General features: G+C 44.7%; 1 protein-coding gene across 3 annotated transcripts in view; it reads left to right on the forward strand.

Annotated features, from left to right (window-relative positions):
• Nucleotides 1-18,940, forward strand: part of IPO11 (importin 11) — a 628,234-nt gene that overhangs the window by 80,251 nt on the left and 529,043 nt on the right. The gene's annotated exons all lie outside the window — the stretch shown is intronic.

Here is an 18,940-nt window from a genome sequence, read left to right on the forward strand (position 1 = left end):
CGGAAGCTCACAGAGAGAACCAGCCGAAGTACCACTTGTGACCACAGGAGGGAGCTCTGCCACAGAATTCACAACACACGTAGCAATCATATGCACAGGAAAAGGTCATCTTACAGTAGGACGCTGCGAGCCACGGCCGGTGGGAGGTTCTGACTCGTGGATGACTCCTTGTCCTGGACTTGGAGCACCCACAGTAGCGTAAAGAACTAAAAGTATTTCTTCAGTACAGAGTTGAAACCTTTCATTTTACTTCCTTAAATCAGATAATATAAATTCACCGCCACTCATTTTTGGCTTTACTACATGTAGCTTTGCCTTAGACCCTATGCATTGCAAAGTGAAATCCGCAGTGAAAGAGCAAGAGCATAAATTCACACGCTATGGAATGGGATCGACATGATCGATTTTTTTTCAGTCAATGAAAGTTTTCATCATCCTAGCTTCTCTTGTTATACGCTGTGGATTCCCTCCCGCAGTGAAAACATTCCTGTAAAGGAAATGTCCAACGCTAAAAAAAAAAATATCTTTTTGTAGGCATGGATCTTTTCAAACATTAATGTTGTCCAACACAATGCATAGCACTTAAAAAAAAAAATACATAGAAACCAAGTTTCTGTGATACCGTATGATCCCAGAAAAAAAGAAGCGATCTACTTCTACTTCTAAGTCTACTTCTAAAGCAGATAGATGAAGCTGCAACCCATAATGAGGTCCTGGTTATGGGGGACTTTAACTACCCGGATATTAACTGGGAAACAGAAACCTGTGAAACCCATAAAGGCAACAGGTTTCTGCTAATAACCAAGAAAAATTATCTTTCACAATTGGTGCAGAATCCAACCAGAGGAGCAGCACTTTTAGACCTAATACTATCTAATAGACCTGACAGAATAACAAATCTGCAGGTGGTTGGGCATCTAGGAAATAGCGACCACAATATTGTACAGTTTCACCTGTCTTTCACTAGGGGGACTTGTCAGGGAGTCACAAAAACACTGAACTTTAGGAAGGCAAAGTTTGACCAGCTTAGAGATGCCCTTAATCTGGTAGACTGGGACAATATCCTCAGAAATGAGAATACAGATAATAAATGGGAAATGTTTAAGAACATCCTAAATAGGCAGTGTAAGCGGTTTATACCTTGTGGGAATAAAAGGACTAGAAATAGGAAAAACCCAATGTGGCTAAACAAAGAAGTAAGACAGGCAATTAACAGTAAAAAGAAAGCATTTGCACTACTAAAGCAGGATGGCACCATTGAAGCTCTAAAAAACTATAGGGAGAAAAATACTTTATCTAAAAAACTAATTAAAGCTGCCAAAAAGGAAACAGAGAAGCACATTGCTAAGGAGAGTAAAACTAATCCCAAACTGTTCTTCAACTATATCAATAGTAAAAGAATAAAAACTGAAAATGTAGGCCCCTTAAAAAATAGTGAGGAAAGAATGGTTGTAGATGACGAGGAAAAAGCTAACATATTAAACACCTTCTTCTCCACGGTATTCACGGTGGAAAATGAAATGCTAGGTGAAATCCCAAGAAACAATGAAAACCCTATATTAAGGGTCACCAATCTAACCCAAGAAGAGGTGCGAAACCGGCTAAATAAGATTAAAATAGATAAATCTCCGGGTCCGGATGGCATACACCCACGAGTACTAAGAGAACTAAGTAATGTAATAGATAAACCATTATTTCTTATTTTTAGTGACTCTATAGCGACAGGGTCTGTTCCGCAGGACTGGCGCATAGCAAATGTGGTGCCAATATTCAAAAAGGGCTCTAAAAGTGAACCTGGAAATTATAGGCCAGTAAGTCTAACCTCTATTGTTGGTAAAATATTTGAAGGGTTTCTGAGGGATGTTATTCTGGATTATCTCAATGAGAATAACTGTTTAACTCCATATCAGCATGGGTTTATGAGAAATCGCTCCTGTCAAACCAATCTAATCAGTTTTTATGAAGAGGTAAGCTATAGGCTGGACCACGGTGAGTCATTGGACGTGGTATATCTCGATTTTTCCAAAGCGTTTGATACCGTGCCGCACAAGAGGTTGGTACACAAAATGAGAATGCTTGGTCTGGGGGAAAATGTGTGTAAATGGGTTAGTAACTGGCTTAGTGATAGAAAGCAGAGGGTGGTTATAAATGGTATAGTCTCTAACTGGGTCGCTGTGACCAGTGGGGTACCGCAGGGGTCAGTATTGGGACCTGTTCTCTTCAACATATTCATTAATGATCTGGTAGAAGGTTTACACAGTAAAATATCGATATTTGCAGATGATACAAAACTATGTAAAGCAGTTAATACAAGAGAAGATAGTATTCTGCTACAGATGGATCTGGATAAGTTGGAAACTTGGGCTGAAAGGTGGCAGATGAGGTTTAACAATGATAAATGTAAGGTTATACACATGGGAAGAGGGAATCAATATCACCATTACACACTGAACGGGAAACCACTGGGTAAATCTGACAGGGAGAAGGACTTGGGGATCCTAGTTAATGATAAACTTACCTGGAGCAGCCAGTGCCAGGCAGCAGCTGCCAAGGCAAACAGGATCATGGGGTGCATTAAAAGAGGTCTGGATACACATGATGAGAGCATTATACTGCCTCTGTACAAATCCCTAGTTAGACCGCACATGGAGTACTGTGTCCAGTTTTGGGCACCGGTGCTCAGGAAGGATATAATGGAACTAGAGAGAGTACAAAGGAGGGCAACAAAATTAATAAAGGGGATGGGAGAACTACAATACCCAGATAGATTAGCGAAATTAGGATTATTTAGTCTAGAAAAAAGACGACTGAGGGGCGATCTGATAACCATGTATAAGTATATATGGGGACAATACAAATATCTCGCTGAGGATCTGTTTATACCAAGGAAGGTGACGGGCACAAGGGGGCATTCTTTGCGTCTGGAGGAGAGAAGGTTTTTCCACCAACATAGAAGAGGATTCTTTACTGTTAGGGCAGTGAGAATCTGGAATTGCTTGCCTGAGGAGGTGGTGATGGCGAACTCAGTCGAGGGGTTCAAGAGAGGCCTGGATGTCTTCCTGGAGCAGAACAATATTGTATCATACAATTATTAGGTTCTGTAGAAGGACGTAGATCTGGGTATTTATTATGATGGAATATAGGCTGAACTGGATGGACAAATGTCTTTTTTCGGCCTTACTAACTATGTTACTATGTTACTATGAAGTAGTTAAAAAAAAAAATTCAAAGTTTTTATTGAGAATGAATGAAAAACTATGTAGAACAAGGAGAACCTCTAGAGGAACACGAAAAATCTGTATATAGCAACAATGGTATGGACCAATAGGCTAAGCCTTTATAAAGGTACAGGGTAATATAATGCTAATGCATATACAGAACATATACTGCTCAACAAAAACTACACAATGTAACCCCAAGTCAATCACACTTTTGTGAAATCATCCTGTCCAGTTATGAAGCAACACCGATTGTGAATCAATTTCTCCTGCTGTTGTGCAAATCGAACAGACAACAGGTAGAAATGATAGGCAATTAGCAAGCCATCGCCTATAAAGGACTGGTTCTGCAGGGGGTGACCACAGACCATTTCTCTGTTCTTATCATTTTTGGCTGTTGTTTTGGTCACTTTTGCTTTTTTTTGTTGCTCTCACTCCGAGAGAGTTTACAGTAGCATGAGGTGGTGTCTACAACCAACAGAAGTTGCTCAGGTAATGCAGCTCGTCTGGGATGGCACATCAATGAGAGCTGTGGCAAGAAAAGAGACAGACCAGGAGATCAGCAGCAGGACCGCTACCTCCTTCTTCTTTGTACAAGGAGGTGCAGTGCCAGAGCTCTGTAAAATGATCTCCAGCAAGCCACTAACATCCATGTGTCTGCTCAAACTGTCAGAAGCAGATTTCATGGGGGTCTGACGTCCACAAGTGGGTGTTGATCTTAAAGCCCAACACCGTGCAGGGCGATTGACATTTGCAGAGAACACCAAGATTGGCAGATTCAACACTGGTGCCCTGTGCTTTTCACTAATGAAAGCAGGTTTACACTGAGCACATGTGATAGAGTCTGGAGACGCCATGGAGAATGTTCTGCTGCCTGCAACATCCTCCATCATGACTGGTTTGGCAGTGGGTTGGTAATGGTGTCCATGTGCTAGCCAGAAGTAGCCTGACTGCCATTAGGTACCGAGATGAGATCCTCAGCCCATTGTGAGACCATATGAAGGTGTGATTGGCCCTTGGTGCCTTTTGATGCATGACAATGCTTGGTCTCATGTGACCGAAGTGTGTGAACAGTTCCTGCATGATGAAGGCATTGATGCTATGGACTGGCCTGCCTGCTCCCCAGACCTGAATCCAGTCAAGCACATCTGGGACATCATGTCTTGTTGCACCCACCAACGCCACGTTGCACCACAGACTGTCCAGGAGTTGGCGGATGCTTTAGTTCAGGTCTGGGAGGAGATCCCTCAGGAGACCATCCGCAGCCTCATCAGGAGCATGCGTTGTAGGGAGCTCATACAGGCAAGTGATGGCCACACACAACTACTGAACATGTCTTGAAGCATTTCCACTAATTTGATGTTCCACTTTGATTTTGAGCATCATTCCAAATCCAGACCTCCATGGGATATTTATTTTGATTTACATTCATAATTTTTATTTTTTATTGTTCTCAATGCATTCCATTATGTAATGAATACCGTATATACTCGAGTATAAGCCGAGATTTTCAGCCCAAATTTTTGGGCTGAAAGTGCCCCTCACGGCTTATACTCGAGTCATGGTCGGCGGGTGAGGGGAAGAGAGGACTGTCGCATACTCACCGGCTTCCGGGGCTCCTGGCGCTCCCCCTGCCTGTACCATGGTCTTCGGTGTCGCAGCTCTTCCTCTGTTCAGCGGTCACGTGGTACCGCTCATTAAAGTTATAAATATGGACTCCACTCCCATAGAGGTGGAGCCGCATATTTATTCCTCTAATGAGCGGTGCCAGTGCCTCTGACAGAGGAAGAGGCTGCTGCACCCGGAGACCATCTGTCCGGGAGAAGGAGCCAGGGACGCCGGGAGCATGTGAGTATTACATATTTACCTTTCCACGTTCCACCCGCCGGGCGCCGCTCCTTTTTCCCGTCCTCTGCACTGACTGTTGAGGTCAGAGGGAGCGATGACGTACTAGTGTGCTGTTGTGAATTCTGTGGTCAAGCTCCCTCCTGTGGTCATGAGTGGTACTTCGGCTGGTTCTGTCCATGAGCTTCATCTGGTGGATGTGAGTGGGGCTGCGGCTTCTGAGTTTCCTTCCTCAGGTGACGAGGTTAGGTGCTGCTCTATTTAACTCCACCTAGTTCTTTGTTCCTTGCCTCCAGTCAATGTTCCAGTATTGGTCTTGCTCTCTCCTGGATCGTCTTGTGGCCTGTCTGCCCTGCATAAGCTAAGTTCTGCTTGTGTTAATTTTGTTTGCTATTTTTTCTGTCCAGCTTGCTATATTGGTTTTTCTTGCTTGCTGGAAGCTCTGGGACGCAGAGGAAGCACCTCCGTGCCGTTAGTCGGTACGGAGGGTCTTTTTGCGCCCTCTGCGTGGTTTTTTTGTAGGTTTTTGTGCTGACTGCAAAGCTATCTTTACTATCCTCAGTCTATTCAGTAAGTTGGGCCTCACTTTGCTGATACCTATTTCATCTCTGTGTTTGTATTTTCATCTTTACTCACAGTCATTATATGTGGGGGGCTGCCTTTTCCTTTGGGGAATTTCTCTGAGGCAAGGTAGGCTTATTTTTCTATCTTCAGGGCTAGCTAGTTTCTCAGGCTGTGCCCGAGGCGCCTAGGTCTGGTCAGGAGCGCTCCACGGCTACCTCTAGTGTGGTGTGATAGGATTAGGAATTGCGGTCAGCAGAGTTCCCACGTCTCAGAGCTCGTCCTATGTTATTAGTAACTATCAGGTCACTTTGTGTGCTCTTAACCACCAGGTTCATTGTGTTTCTGAATCACCAGTTCATAACAGTACTGGAGGCCCAAAGTACTAATGCTTCTCAATAGAGGGAAAAGAGAAGTTCTGAGACCATTTTTTTTCTCTGCACTGTGTTTTGTCTTTCTTTTCCCCTAGACATTTGGGTGGTTCAGGACACAGGTGTAGTGATGGACATTAAAGGTCTGTCTTCTTGTGTGGATCGAGATGATCTGCAAGAGTACAAAATATTCAAGACTTTGTGGTTCAGAATTCTATGTTAGAACCTAGAATTCCTATTCCTGATTTGTTTTCTGGAGATAGAGCTAAGTTTCTGAGTTTTAAAAATAATTGTAAACTATTTCTGGCTTTGAAACCCCGCTCCTCTGGTGACCCAGTTCAACAAGTTAAGATCATTATTTCTTTATTACGTGGCGACCCTCAAGACTGGGCATTTTCCCTTGCGCCAGGAGATCCTGCATTATGTAATATTGATGCGTTTTTTCTGGCGCTCGGATTGCTTTATGATGAACCTAATTCAGTGGATCAGGCAGATAAAAATTTGCTGGCTCTGTGTCAGGGTCAGGATGAGGTAGAGATATATTGTCAGAAGTTTAGGAAGTGGTCTGTGCTCACTCAATGGAATGAATGTGCGCTGGCAGCAATTTTCAGAAAGGGTCTCTCTGAAGCCCTTAAGGATGTCATGGTGGGATTTCCTATGCCTGCTGGTCTGAATGAGTCTATGTCTTTGGCCATTCAGATCGATCGACGCTTACGTGAGCGTAAAACTGTGCACCATTTGGCGGTATTATCTGAACATAAACCTGAGCCTATGCAATGTGATAGGACTTTGACCAGAGCTGAACGGCAAGAACACAGACGTCGGAATGGGCTGTGTTTTTACTGTGGTGATTCCACTCATGCTATCTCCGATTGTCCTAAGCGCACTAAGCGGTTCGCTAGATCTGCCACCATTGGTACGGTAAAGTCGAAATTTCTTTTGTCCGTTACTTTGATCTGCTCTTTGTCGTCCTATTCTGTCATGGCATTTGTGGATTCAGGCGCTGCCCTGAATTTGATGGACTTTGAGTTTGCTAGGCGCTGTGGGTTTTTCTTGGAGCCCTTGCAGTATCCTATTCCACTGAGAGGAATTGATGCTACGCCTTTGGCCAAGAATAAGCCTCAGTACTGGACCCAACTGACCATGTGCATGGCTCCTGCGCACCAGGAGGATATTCGCTTTTTGGTGTTGCATAATCTGCATGATGTGGTCGTGTTGGGGTTGCCATGGCTACAAGTCCATAACCCAGTATTGGATTGGAAATCTATGTCTGTGTCCAGCTGGGGTTGTCAGGGGGTGCATGGTGATGTTCCATTTCTGTCTGTTTCGTCATCCACTCCTTCTGAGGTCCCAGAGTTCTTGTCGGATTACCGGGATGTATTTGATGAGCCCAAGTCCAGTGCCCTACCTCCGCATAGGGATTGCGATTGTGTTATCAATTTGATTCCTGGTAGTAAGTTTCCTAAAGGTCGACTGTTTAATTTATCTGTGCCTGAGCACGCCGCTATGCGGAGTTACGTAAAGGAATCCTTGGAGAAGGGTCATATTCGCCCGTCGTCGTCACCATTGGGAGCAGGGTTCTTTTTTGTGGCCAAGAAGGATGGTTCGCTGAGACCTTGTATTGATTACCGCCTTCTAAATAAAATCACAGTCAAATTTCAGTACCCCTTGCCGCTGCTGTCTGATTTGTTTGCTCGGATTAAGGGGGCTAGTTGGTTCACCAAGATAGATCTTCGTGGTGCGTATAATCTTGTGCGTATTAAACAGGGCGATGAATGGAAAGCAGCATTTAATACGCCCGAGGGCCATTTTGATTACCTGGTTATGCCATTCGGGCTTTCCAATGCTCCATCAGTATTTCAGTCCTTTATGCATGACATCTTCCGAGAGTACCTGGATAAATTCCTGATTGTATACTTGGATGATATTTTGGTCTTCTCGGATGATTGGGAGTCTCACGTGAAGCAGGTTAGAATGGTGTTCCAGGTCCTGCGTGCTAATTCTTTGTTTATGAAGGGGTCAAAGTGTCTATTTGGTGTTCAGAAGGTTTCATTTTTGGGTTTCATTTTTTCCCCTTCTACTATCGAGATGGACCCTGTTAAAGTTCAGGCCATTTATGAGTGGACTCAGCCAACATCTCTGAAGAGTCTGCAAAAGTTCCTGGGCTTTGCTAATTTTTATCGTCGCTTCATCAATAATTTTTCTAGTATTGCTAAACCGTTGACTGATTTAACCAAGAAGGGTGCTGATGTGGTCAATTGGTCTTCTGCTGCTGTGGAAGCTTTTCAGGAGTTGAAGCGTCGTTTTTCTTCTGCCCCTGTGTTGTGCCAGCCAGATGTTTCGCTCCCGTTCCAGGTCGAGGTTGATGCTTTTGAGATTGGAGCAGGGGCTGTTTTGTCGCAAAGAAGTTCTGATGGCTCGGTGATGAAACCATGTGCCTTCTTTTCCAGGAAGTTTTCGCCTGCTGAGCGTAATTATGATTTTGTCAATCGAGAGTTGCTGGCCATGAAGTGGGCATTCGAGGAGTGGCGTCATTGGCTTGAAAGAGCTAAGCATCGCGTGGTGGTCTTGACTGATCATAAGAACTTGACTTATCTCGAGTCTGCCAAACGGTTGAATCCTAGACAGGCTCATTGGTCGCTGTTTTTCTCCCGTTTTGACTTTGTGGTTTCGTACCTTCCGGGCTCTAAGAATGTGAAGGCGGATGCCCTTTCTAGGAGTTTTGTGCCCGACTCTCCGGGTTTGCCTGAACCGGCGGGTATTCTCAAAGAGGGGGTAATTTTGTCTGCCATCGCCCCTGATTTGCGGCGGGTGCTGCAAAAATTTCAGGCTAATAGACCTGACCGTTGCCCAGCGGAGAAACTGTTTGTCCCTGATAAATGGACGAGTAGAGTTATCTCTGAGGTTCATTGTTTGGTGTTGGCTGGTCATCCTGGAATCTTTGGTATCAGAGATTTGGTGGCTAGATACTTTTGGTGGCCGTCTGTCGCGGGATGTGCGTTCGTTTGTGCAGTCCTCTGGGATTTGTGCTCGGGCTAAGCCCTGCTGTTCTCGTGCCAGTGGGTTGCTTTTGCCCTTGCCGGTCCCGAAGAGGCCTTGGACACATATCTCTATGGATTTTATTTCGGATCTCCCCGTCTCTCAAAAGATGTCGGTCATTTGGGTGGTTTGTGATCGCTTCTCTAAGATGGTCCATTTGGTACCCTTGTCTAAATTGCCTTCCTCCTCTGATTTGGTGCCATTGTTTTTCCAACATGTGGTTTGTTTACATGGCATTCCGGAGAACATCGTTTCTGACAGAGGTTCCCAGTTTGTTTCGAGGTTTTGGCGAGCCTTTTGTGCTAGGATGGGCATTGATTTGTCTTTTTCCTCGGCTTTCCATCCTCAGACAAATGGCCAAACTGAACGAACCAATCAGACCTTGGAAACATATCTGAGATGTTTTGTTTCTGCTGATCAGGATGATTGGGTGTGCTTTTTGCCTTTGGCTGAGTTCGCCCTTAATAATTGGGCCAGCTCGGCTACTTTGGTTTCGCCGTTTTTCTGCAATTCTGGTTTCCATCCTCGTTTCTCTTCAGGGCAGGTTGAGTCTTCGGACTGTCCTAGTGTGGATACTGTGGTGCATAGGTTGCAGCAGATTTGGACTCATGTAGTGGACAATTTGACATTGTCCCAGGAGAAGGCTCAACGTTTCGCTAACCGCAGGCGCTGTGTGGGTCCCCGACTTCGTGTTGGGGATTTGGTTTGGTTGTCGTCTCGTTATATTCCTATGAAAGTTTCCTCTCCTAAGTTTAAGCCTCGTTTCATTGGTCCGTATAGGATTTCTGAGGTTCTTAATCCTGTGTCTTTTCGTTTGACCCTTCCAGCTTCTTTTTCCATCCATAATGTATTCCATAGGTCATTGTTGCGGAGATACGTGGCACCTGTGGTTCCATCCGTTGATCCTCCTGCTCCGGTTTTGGTTGAGGGGGAGTTGGAGTATATAGTGGAGAAGATTTTGGATTCTCGTATTTCGAGACGGAAACTCCAGTACCTGGTTAAGTGGAAGGGTTATGGTCAGGAAGATAATTCCTGGGTCTTTGCCTCTGATGTTCATGCTGCCGATCTGGTTCGTGCCTTTCATTTGGCTCATCCTGGTCGGCCTGGGGGCTCTGGTGAGGGTTCGGTGACCCCTCCTCAAGGGGGGAGTACTGTTGTGAATTCTGTGGTCAAGCTCCCTCCTGTTGTCATGAGTGGTACTTCGGCTGGGTCTGTCCATGAGCTTCATCTGGTGGATGTGAGTGGGGCTGCGGCTTCTGAGTTTCCTTCCTCAGGTGACGAGGTTAGGTCGTTAGGTGCTGCTCTATTTAACTCCACCTAGTTCTTTGTTCCTTGCCTCCAGTCAATGTTCCAGTATTGGTCTTGCTCTCTCCTGGATCGTCTTGTGGCCTGTCTGCCCTGCATAAGCTAAGTTCTGCTTGTGTTAATTTTGTTTGCTATTTTTTCTGTCCAGCTTGCTATATTGGTTTTTCTTGCTTGCTGGAAACTCTGGGACGCAGAGGAAGCACCTCCGTGCCGTTAGTCGGTACGGGGGGTCTTTTGCGCCCTCTGCGTGGTTGTTTGTAGGTTTTTGTGCTGACCGCAAAGCTATCTTTACTATCCTCGGTCTATTCAGTAAGTCGGGCCTCACTTTGCTGATACCTATTTCATCTCTGTGTTTGTATTTTCATCTTTACTCACAGTCATTATATGTGGGGGGCCTTTTCCTTTGGGGAATTTCTCTGAGGCAAGGTAGGCTTATTTTTCTATCTTCAGGACTAGCTGGTTTCTCAGGCTGTGCCCGAGGCGCCTAGGTCTGGTCAGGAGCGCTCCATGGCTACCTCTAGTGTGGTGTGATAGGATTAGGAATTGCGGTCAGCAGAGTTCCCACGTCTCAGAGCTCGTCCTATGTTATTAGTAACTATCAGGTCACTTTGTGTGCTCTTAACCACCAGGTTCATTGTGTTTCTGAATCACCAGTTCATAACAGTGTGCGCGCCGCCCTCTGCCTGAACAGTCAGTGCGGAGAGACGCCGAGACGGGACGCTGAGGAGCTGCGGGCAGCAAGAGAGGTGAGTATGTCATTTTTTTTTATTGCAGCAGCAGCATTCTATATGGCACAGCTTTATATGGAGCATCTATGGGGCAATAATGAACGGTGCAGAGCATTCTATATGGCACAGCTTTATATGGAGCATCTATGGTGCAATAATGAACGGTGCAGAGCATTCTATATGGCACAGCTTTATATGGAGCATCTATGGGGCCATAATGAACAGTGCAGAGCATTCTATATGGCACAGCTTTATATGGAGCATCTATGGGGCCATAATGAACGGTGCAGAGCATTCTATATGGCACAGCTTTATATGGAGCATCTATGGGGCCATAATGAACGGTGCAGAGCATTCTATATGGCACAGCTTTATATGGACCATCTATGGGGCAATAATCAATGGTATGGAGCATTATATGTGGCACAGCTTTACATGGAGCATCTTATGGGGCAATAATGAACTGTATGGAGCATCTATTTTTATTTTTGAAATTCACCGGTAGCTGCTGCATTTCCTACCCTAGGCTTATACTCGAGTCAATAAGTTTTCCCAGTTTTTTGTGGCAAAATTAGGGGGGTCGGCTTATACTCGGGTCGGCTCTTACTCGAGTATATACGGTAAATATTTGCAACTGTAATATTTCATCCAGTGATATATAGGATGTGGTATTTTAGTGTTCTCTTTATTTTTTGAGCAATGTATAAACTTCCCAATATACTCAAGGTTAGCCAGGATTTCAAGATAATATCATGATCCCAACAGTGCTGTTTCCCCAAATACTATAATATCCGTATGAATGTTATAGTTACCTATAGTCTCCTATAGTCCGTGAATTTGCTGCCACAAAAGGTCTAACAGGCTGGTGTGCCCTCTGCTCCGACCTTTTTTCCACCTCACTGGCTTCTTGCTGGGTTCTTAGCCAATTGGTCTATACTATTGTTGTTATATACAGGTGTTTGTTGTTCCTCTAGGGCAGAGTTCCCCAACTCCAGTCCTCAAGACCCACCAACAGGTCACGTTTTTCAGGATTTCCTTAGTATTGCACAGGTGATAATTTCATCACCTGCTCATTCCATTAATTCCATACCTATGCAATACTAAGGAAATCCTGAAAACATGACCTGTTGGTGGCTCTTGAGGACTGGAATTGTGAAACACTGCTCTAGGGGGTACTCCATGTTTTACATAGTTTTTTTATATTTATTCTCAGTAAACTTTGAATTTTTTTTTTACCATTTCTTAGATCTCTTCTTTTTTTCTGTGATCATATACAATGGTGTTCAAAAGTCCTGCATAGGCGTGAAGAAAACTATACGTTTCATACTTCTGCATCTCTGCAGTGATACTGCAGCTGCGCTGCGCTGGACCTACCCAGGACCCACGTGTCCTTTTGCAAGCAGGATATCCTTTACACCGTTCAGTGAATTTTGCCAACAGCGAATATATGAATAAGACCCTATGAGGGTTGAAACGTTATGTTCTTGTCGTCTCACCATTTTCTCTATCCCTGCACCAATTCCTTATTCATGAATTGAGTTATTGCCGCATCTACACCTGTATAATAGTCTTCACAAGCATCTGTCAAGAGTGTGCGGCGACTTGAACATTAAGGTACCGTCACACTTAGCGACGCTGCAGCGATACCGACAACGATCCGGATCGCTGCAGCGTCGCTGTTTGGTCGCTGGAGAGCTGTCACACAGATCGCTCTTCAGCGACCAACGATCCCGAGGTCCCCGGTAACCAGGGTAAACATCGGGTAACTAAGCGCAGGGCCGCGCTTAGTAACCCGATGTTTACCCTGGTTACCAGCGTAAAAAAACAAACAGTACATACTTACATTCAGCTGTCTGTCCCTTGCCGTCCGGTTCCTGCACTGACTGCTGGCCGCAAAGTGAAAGTGAAAGCACAGCACAGCGGTGAGTCACACAGCGGTGACTCACCGCTGTGGCTGTGCTCTGCTTTCACTTTATGGCCAGCAGTCAAGGCAGGAACCAGACGGCAAGGGACAGACAGCTGAATGTAAGTATGTACTGTTTGTTTTTTTACGCTGGTAACCAGGGTAAACATCGGGTTACTAAGCGCGGCCCTGCGCTTAGTTACCCGATGTTTACCCTGGTTACCAGTGAAGACATCGCTGGATCGGTGTCACACACGCCGATTCAGCGATGTGTACGGGGAGTCCAGCGACGAAATAAAGTTCTGGACTTTCTTCCCCGACCAGCGATCTCCCAGCAGGGGCCTGATCGCTGCTGCCTGTCACACTGGACGATATCGCTAGCAAGGACGCTGCAACGTCACGGATCGCTAGCGATATCGTCTAGTGTGACAGTACCTTAACTCTAACTCCTTATTCAGATAAGATTTCCAGTTCCATTCTTTATTAGGCATGCTGCCCCCCTCCTAGAAAAGCACAATTAGATGCAATTTAAATGGCTGTCCTCTTTGACTAATAGTTGGGGTGCACTTGGGGTTCACTCTGAAGCCCTAAGGGCTTAGTCAGGCGGCCGTATAACTTGGTCCGAGGTCGGAACGCAGTACACGGACTGGCCAGCAGCTCTCCAAACACGAGTGTGACAGATTTCACGTATTTCTATTCCGCTGTCACGCTCTGGTTGGGAGTGCCGCCGGCCAGTCCGCGCAGAGCGGTCCGACCTCGGTCCAATGGATACGGCCGTCTGACTGCGCCCTAACAGAGAGTATGGACAGGTATTGACCACAATGGATCAGAACTGGTGATGAGCGAGTGTACTCGTTGCTGGGGTGGTCTCCCGAGTATTAGTGTTCGGAGATTTAGTTTTCATCGCCTCAGCTGAATGATTTACATCTGTTAGACAGCTTCATTACATGTGGGGATTCCCTAGCAACCAGGCAACCCCCACATGTACTTCGGCTGTCTAGTAGCTGTAAATCATTCAGCTACTGCGATGAAAACTAAATCTCCGAACACTAAGGCTATTTGCACACATTACGGATTTTGCTGCGGGTCCGCAGCAGCTTTCCATGCCTTTACAGTACAATGTAAACCTATGGAAAACGCAATCCGCAGTGCCCATGGTGCGGAAAAAAATTCACAGAAACGCTGCGGGTTACATTCCGCAGCGTGTCAATTCTTTGTGCGGATTCCGCAGCGGTTTACACCTGCTCCATAATAGGAATTCGCAGGTGTAAAACCGCAGTGGAATCCGCACAAAATCCACATAAAATCCACGGTAAAAAAACGCAGTACCTTTTACCTGCGGATTTCTCAAATCTGCTGCGGAAAAATCCGCAGAGCTCAAAATTACGTGTGCACATACCCTAACTAATACTCGGAGGTCACCCGAGCGTGCTCCGGAAAACCCGAGCAACGAGTACATTCGCTCATCACTAATCAGAACCTTGACGTTACAACCAGAGATGTAGGTCAGGTTAGACCACTCTAGGAACCATTCAAACGTTTTTAGTGGGCTAGCAAAAGAAACCATGATTTGAGGCAGGGGGTACAGGGCTTCCTGGGACATTGTCAGTAAGGCTATGTGCCCACGTTGCGTTTTTTTAAGCGTTTTCGCTGCGTTTTTCCGCCGCGGAAATGCTTAAAAGACGCCTACAAAACGCATCCCGTTATTTTTAATGGCATTCCGCAATGGTTGTGCCCATGCTGCGTTTTTTTCCGCATTAATTAATTTTGCAGAATTGCATCGATTTTGTCACTATAGAATTGTATTGGGATGCGTGAAAAAAATGCCTCAAAAACGCGAGAAAAATGTGAGTGGATTTCCTGCCAAGGGTGTCCGGTTTTGATGAGGAAAATTCTGCTTACATTCTGCCACATGGGCACATAGCCTAAAAGCCTGCCTGTTAGTTTTGAGATGACACAAATTTGACGGATGGGCGCTCTCTACATATCCCAGAGGTAATAACTCTCTGTACATTCATACACCCTCATTATATCGGAATTAGTTATTGATTAATTGTCCACTTCATGCGGGAAAGACCTCTTGGTTTCTTCCCTCCTAAATATGTGATGAAACGGCAGCCCCATGTAAGGCTACCGCTGAATAATCAGCTCAGCCCGGAGCAGATGCTGTCATACCTGCTTACATTACATTTAAGTGGCCCATTAGCCCAATCAAGTTCTCATGCGGTTTTCTACCACGCCGTGATAATTGATGTCTATTGATGAACACTTTTCTAGTTGATAAAAAAAAAAAATGACGAGGTTTGAGAAATGGCTGCTCCACATCCTTATTGATATTTTGCGGTCTCCCGTTTATGGATAAAGTAGAAGGCGGATAATCATACATCTCTTCTTGAGAGCACAGAGATAATTATTTTGCTTCAGTAATTGAGATTCTCATCAATGAAACATTCCACTCGTAGCCGTACACCTGCTGTGATTTTAGAGAGAGGTAATAGGAGTTTGCTAGATGGATTTGAAGATGCCATCTGAATTTTAGGAGAACGTCATAAATAAGACCAATATTTAAAGGGAAACCCAACTGCTAGCTGCTGTCCACACCTTCACAGACAATTTTTTTTTTCTATTGTTCATCTGCTTGCTAAAAGCAAAGCTAAATGGGTTGCAAATTGTTCGTAAAAACAAGCACATTCACGTCTTATCAATAATCCTCTTCGTTCTTAAGAACTTAGGGATTTTTAATTGTTTAGTTTACAAAAACCGTGGAGCGCGCCAGCTCTTTGCTTTACGGGATCCAGCTAGCTTCAAAGTTGAATTTACAAAAAAAAAAGCTGCAAAAGCCAAATGGTGCTAAATGTTTTAATAAAACCCTTTTGCAAATTTTAGCTATAAATACATGTAGTTAAGAAAAACAAATGTTGCAAAGGTGAACGCCACCTTTAAGCATTAGGATTCACTTTCGAGGCAGCATTAAAGAAAAACGAACACTCGAGCTGTGATTCTTTCCAGGATTTTACTCATTGTGGTTTTTATAGCTCAGATGGGCAAAATGTGCTAAGAGTTTATTATGGTGAAACCCCAGCCAGTATTGTACGTGCACTAGGAATCATTATCCTTTACACTGCTGTGATTAAAGTGGAGTATAGAGCTGGGAATAAGAAACAAAAGATACCCGCGCAGTTTGGGTTGCGATGATAAATGTCCCTTCTGATAACACGCTGTCCTTTAGCAGAACGCTGCGGCTCCAATGGTATTTTATCCAGCTACGCAATATGTTTTTGCATTTCAGACAAGTAGCGTCTAATATTGCTGCTAATTGTAATTGTCGGAGATGAGACCGGCTGTAGGAAATGTAATAGGTGAAAATGAAGTCTGGTCTCAACTAATACCGGGAGTAAACATGGCCCTTCTGGTGCCTATCACTCTCTACACCCCATACATATTAATGGTAGGCTCAACTCAACCACTACTGGCATCAGCTTATCTAGCGTGAGATCAAAAAGGTCTTCACCAGCATCATCTGTCAGGAAGAAGTCAAGATGACCCCGGACACACTGGACGGTCAGCCAGTCCAACGTTAATGGTGTATACGGAGGTACTCTAATCCCATGTCACACTTCAGTAATGTCAGTGCTGTAAGGATTGCAGCCATGGGACCTGACAGTGACATGTAAAACATATTGGTGCTAATACCTAGATGTGATGCGAACAGTCTCCCAGCCACATTAGCCTTTCCTACTCCCTACAGTCCCCAGTTCCCCCAAGTCAGCAAGATTATTCGTAAATATCTACCTGTCACCAGCTAAGATGACACTTTACGTACAATTATTAAGCCGGGCTGCAGATGCATTACTAAAAGGGGACTCGCCCTCGGCAACATGCTATCTCCCAGTCTTCTAAAAAATCCCAGCTCCCCTTCCACCTGGCTGTCTATTAGGGGCTTCCATAAATGTGGGGGGAATAGATGTAATGTCTGCAAATATGCCCTGAATGGAACAAGGTTTTTCCTATTTCATCCACCATTAATTTAAGTCTTTTATTAATTGCGACACCAATCATGTAGTATACTGTATCAGATGTCTGCAATGTCATATTAACTATATTGGCTGTACAATCCTCAAGCTCAAAAAACGAATAGCGGAACATGTATCCAATGTAACCTGCAATAATGGCTCCTGTTCTGGAGTGACTAAGCATTGTGTTTGCAGCCACAAAGGCGACTGTTACGTGATACGGAACCACTCAGCACCCAGAATATGTTGTGCAGTTATATGTATGTATAATAGGTTCCATGTGAGATGCATGTCCCTAATGCATCAGCCCACAGGCTGCGCCCCTGGGCAGAGGGGACACGATATTCCCCTTTTGTCTGCCCCCCCACCTTTGTAATTCCCACAGTAAATATCGTCAGGCTCCGGCCACCTGCGGCTATAGTAATGTATGTCTGGCCTGCCGCTTTTCTATTGGCCTGCCCTGTGTATCTGTGTGATATATTCTGTGTCCTGTGAGCAAAGTGTTGTCAGAGTGGAAATATGTGGAGAAGCAGTGATCTTTTATATGCGCCCATGTAACCAAGCAATTCCAGCCAGCATCCTTCATTCAGACTCCAACCAAAGCAGAGTGGACCTCCAGAAACACAGGGTGGTACTGAAAGAGGTACCCCAGCTTGGTAGACCCCGTTACAGCGACCTTTCACATTTTGCCTTTTTTTTGGGTTGGAAAAGGACTTTAATGATGAGGGAGGCATTCTGGATTCTGCTTCTCAACCCCAAGTTCCCTAATGGAATGAATGTTAAGAACGATCTGCTCTACATATGTTAATAGCTTGTCACGTCTGTGGTTTCTGCTCGCCTGTTTCTTTCTCCTGCTGTAATTGATTTGTAATCAGCATTGTGCTGGGATTGGACATTCCTCCCTATATAAGTCTTTTTTTCTTTTCTGATATCCTATGACTAAGGGTGCACAATGCACCTGAAACGCGTCAGGCTGTTTATGGGGTTTACTTCTTTTTATATCATGGATTAATAAATAAACTTGTGTGAATTTTACCTGGATGATATGCTATCTACAATCCTTTTTTTTTCTACTGCTTCCAGTGCTGTGTTTCACCAGCGGGATTAGCACCCTCCAGCTCCATTTTTGCTGCTTCTTGGAATTTGGATTCCAGCGCTGAGGCTCCCTACCTTCCTCGAGGTGTAATGTTGATCTGTCTAGAGTTGGGCACCTAGGACGGAGTAATTGTATTGCTGCATTTAAGGGCCTTGCACGTGAACGTATTTTCGTTTTGAGTGTGATCCGACGAAACATCGAATTGCACTCGGTCCAATGTTATTCTATGGGGCCGTGCACATGTCAGATTTGTTTTTACTCAGACCGAGTCTATCTGAGGCAAAAAATCTCAGCACACAGCTTGCATCTGTAAACCGGATCACATTCGGCCATTTAAGTGTATGAATCCGTGGAAACCATCACACTTCACTGGGATGACATGCGGCACAGACTGACAGAATGGAGAGGATGGAGAAGTATTTTATTTTCTGTCTTCTTCACATCCCAGAAAATTGGATCACACCACGATCATACTCTGACCAGTGTGTGATTAGGGTAATCGGCCTGATTCTCTGGGATGAGCGAAAATAACGCTGTGTGACCCTAGGCTAACTTTTGGTAACTATAACAGTATAAATGCACCGAAATGTTAAGCAGCAGCACTGAATGTCAAGCAGCAGCTGCAATAACGAACAAGATGGATCTGTAAAAATATAACACTACTCCTCTATAAATCACTTTTAAGGCCACTTTATGTATATGGGATTCAGTTTTGGTCTCCACATTTGAAAAAAAGATATTGGAAATTTAGAGTTGATTCAAAGGTGGCAGCTAGATTATTACATGGGATGGAAGGCCTCTCCTACTACGGAGAGGTAGAGAAGTTGGGTTTAGAAAAAAGTCATCTCAAAGGAGATCTCA

The sequence above is a fragment of the Ranitomeya imitator genome, chromosome 1, assembly GCF_032444005.1.
Source record: "Ranitomeya imitator isolate aRanImi1 chromosome 1, aRanImi1.pri, whole genome shotgun sequence".
Taxonomy (NCBI): domain Eukaryota; kingdom Metazoa; phylum Chordata; class Amphibia; order Anura; family Dendrobatidae; genus Ranitomeya; species Ranitomeya imitator.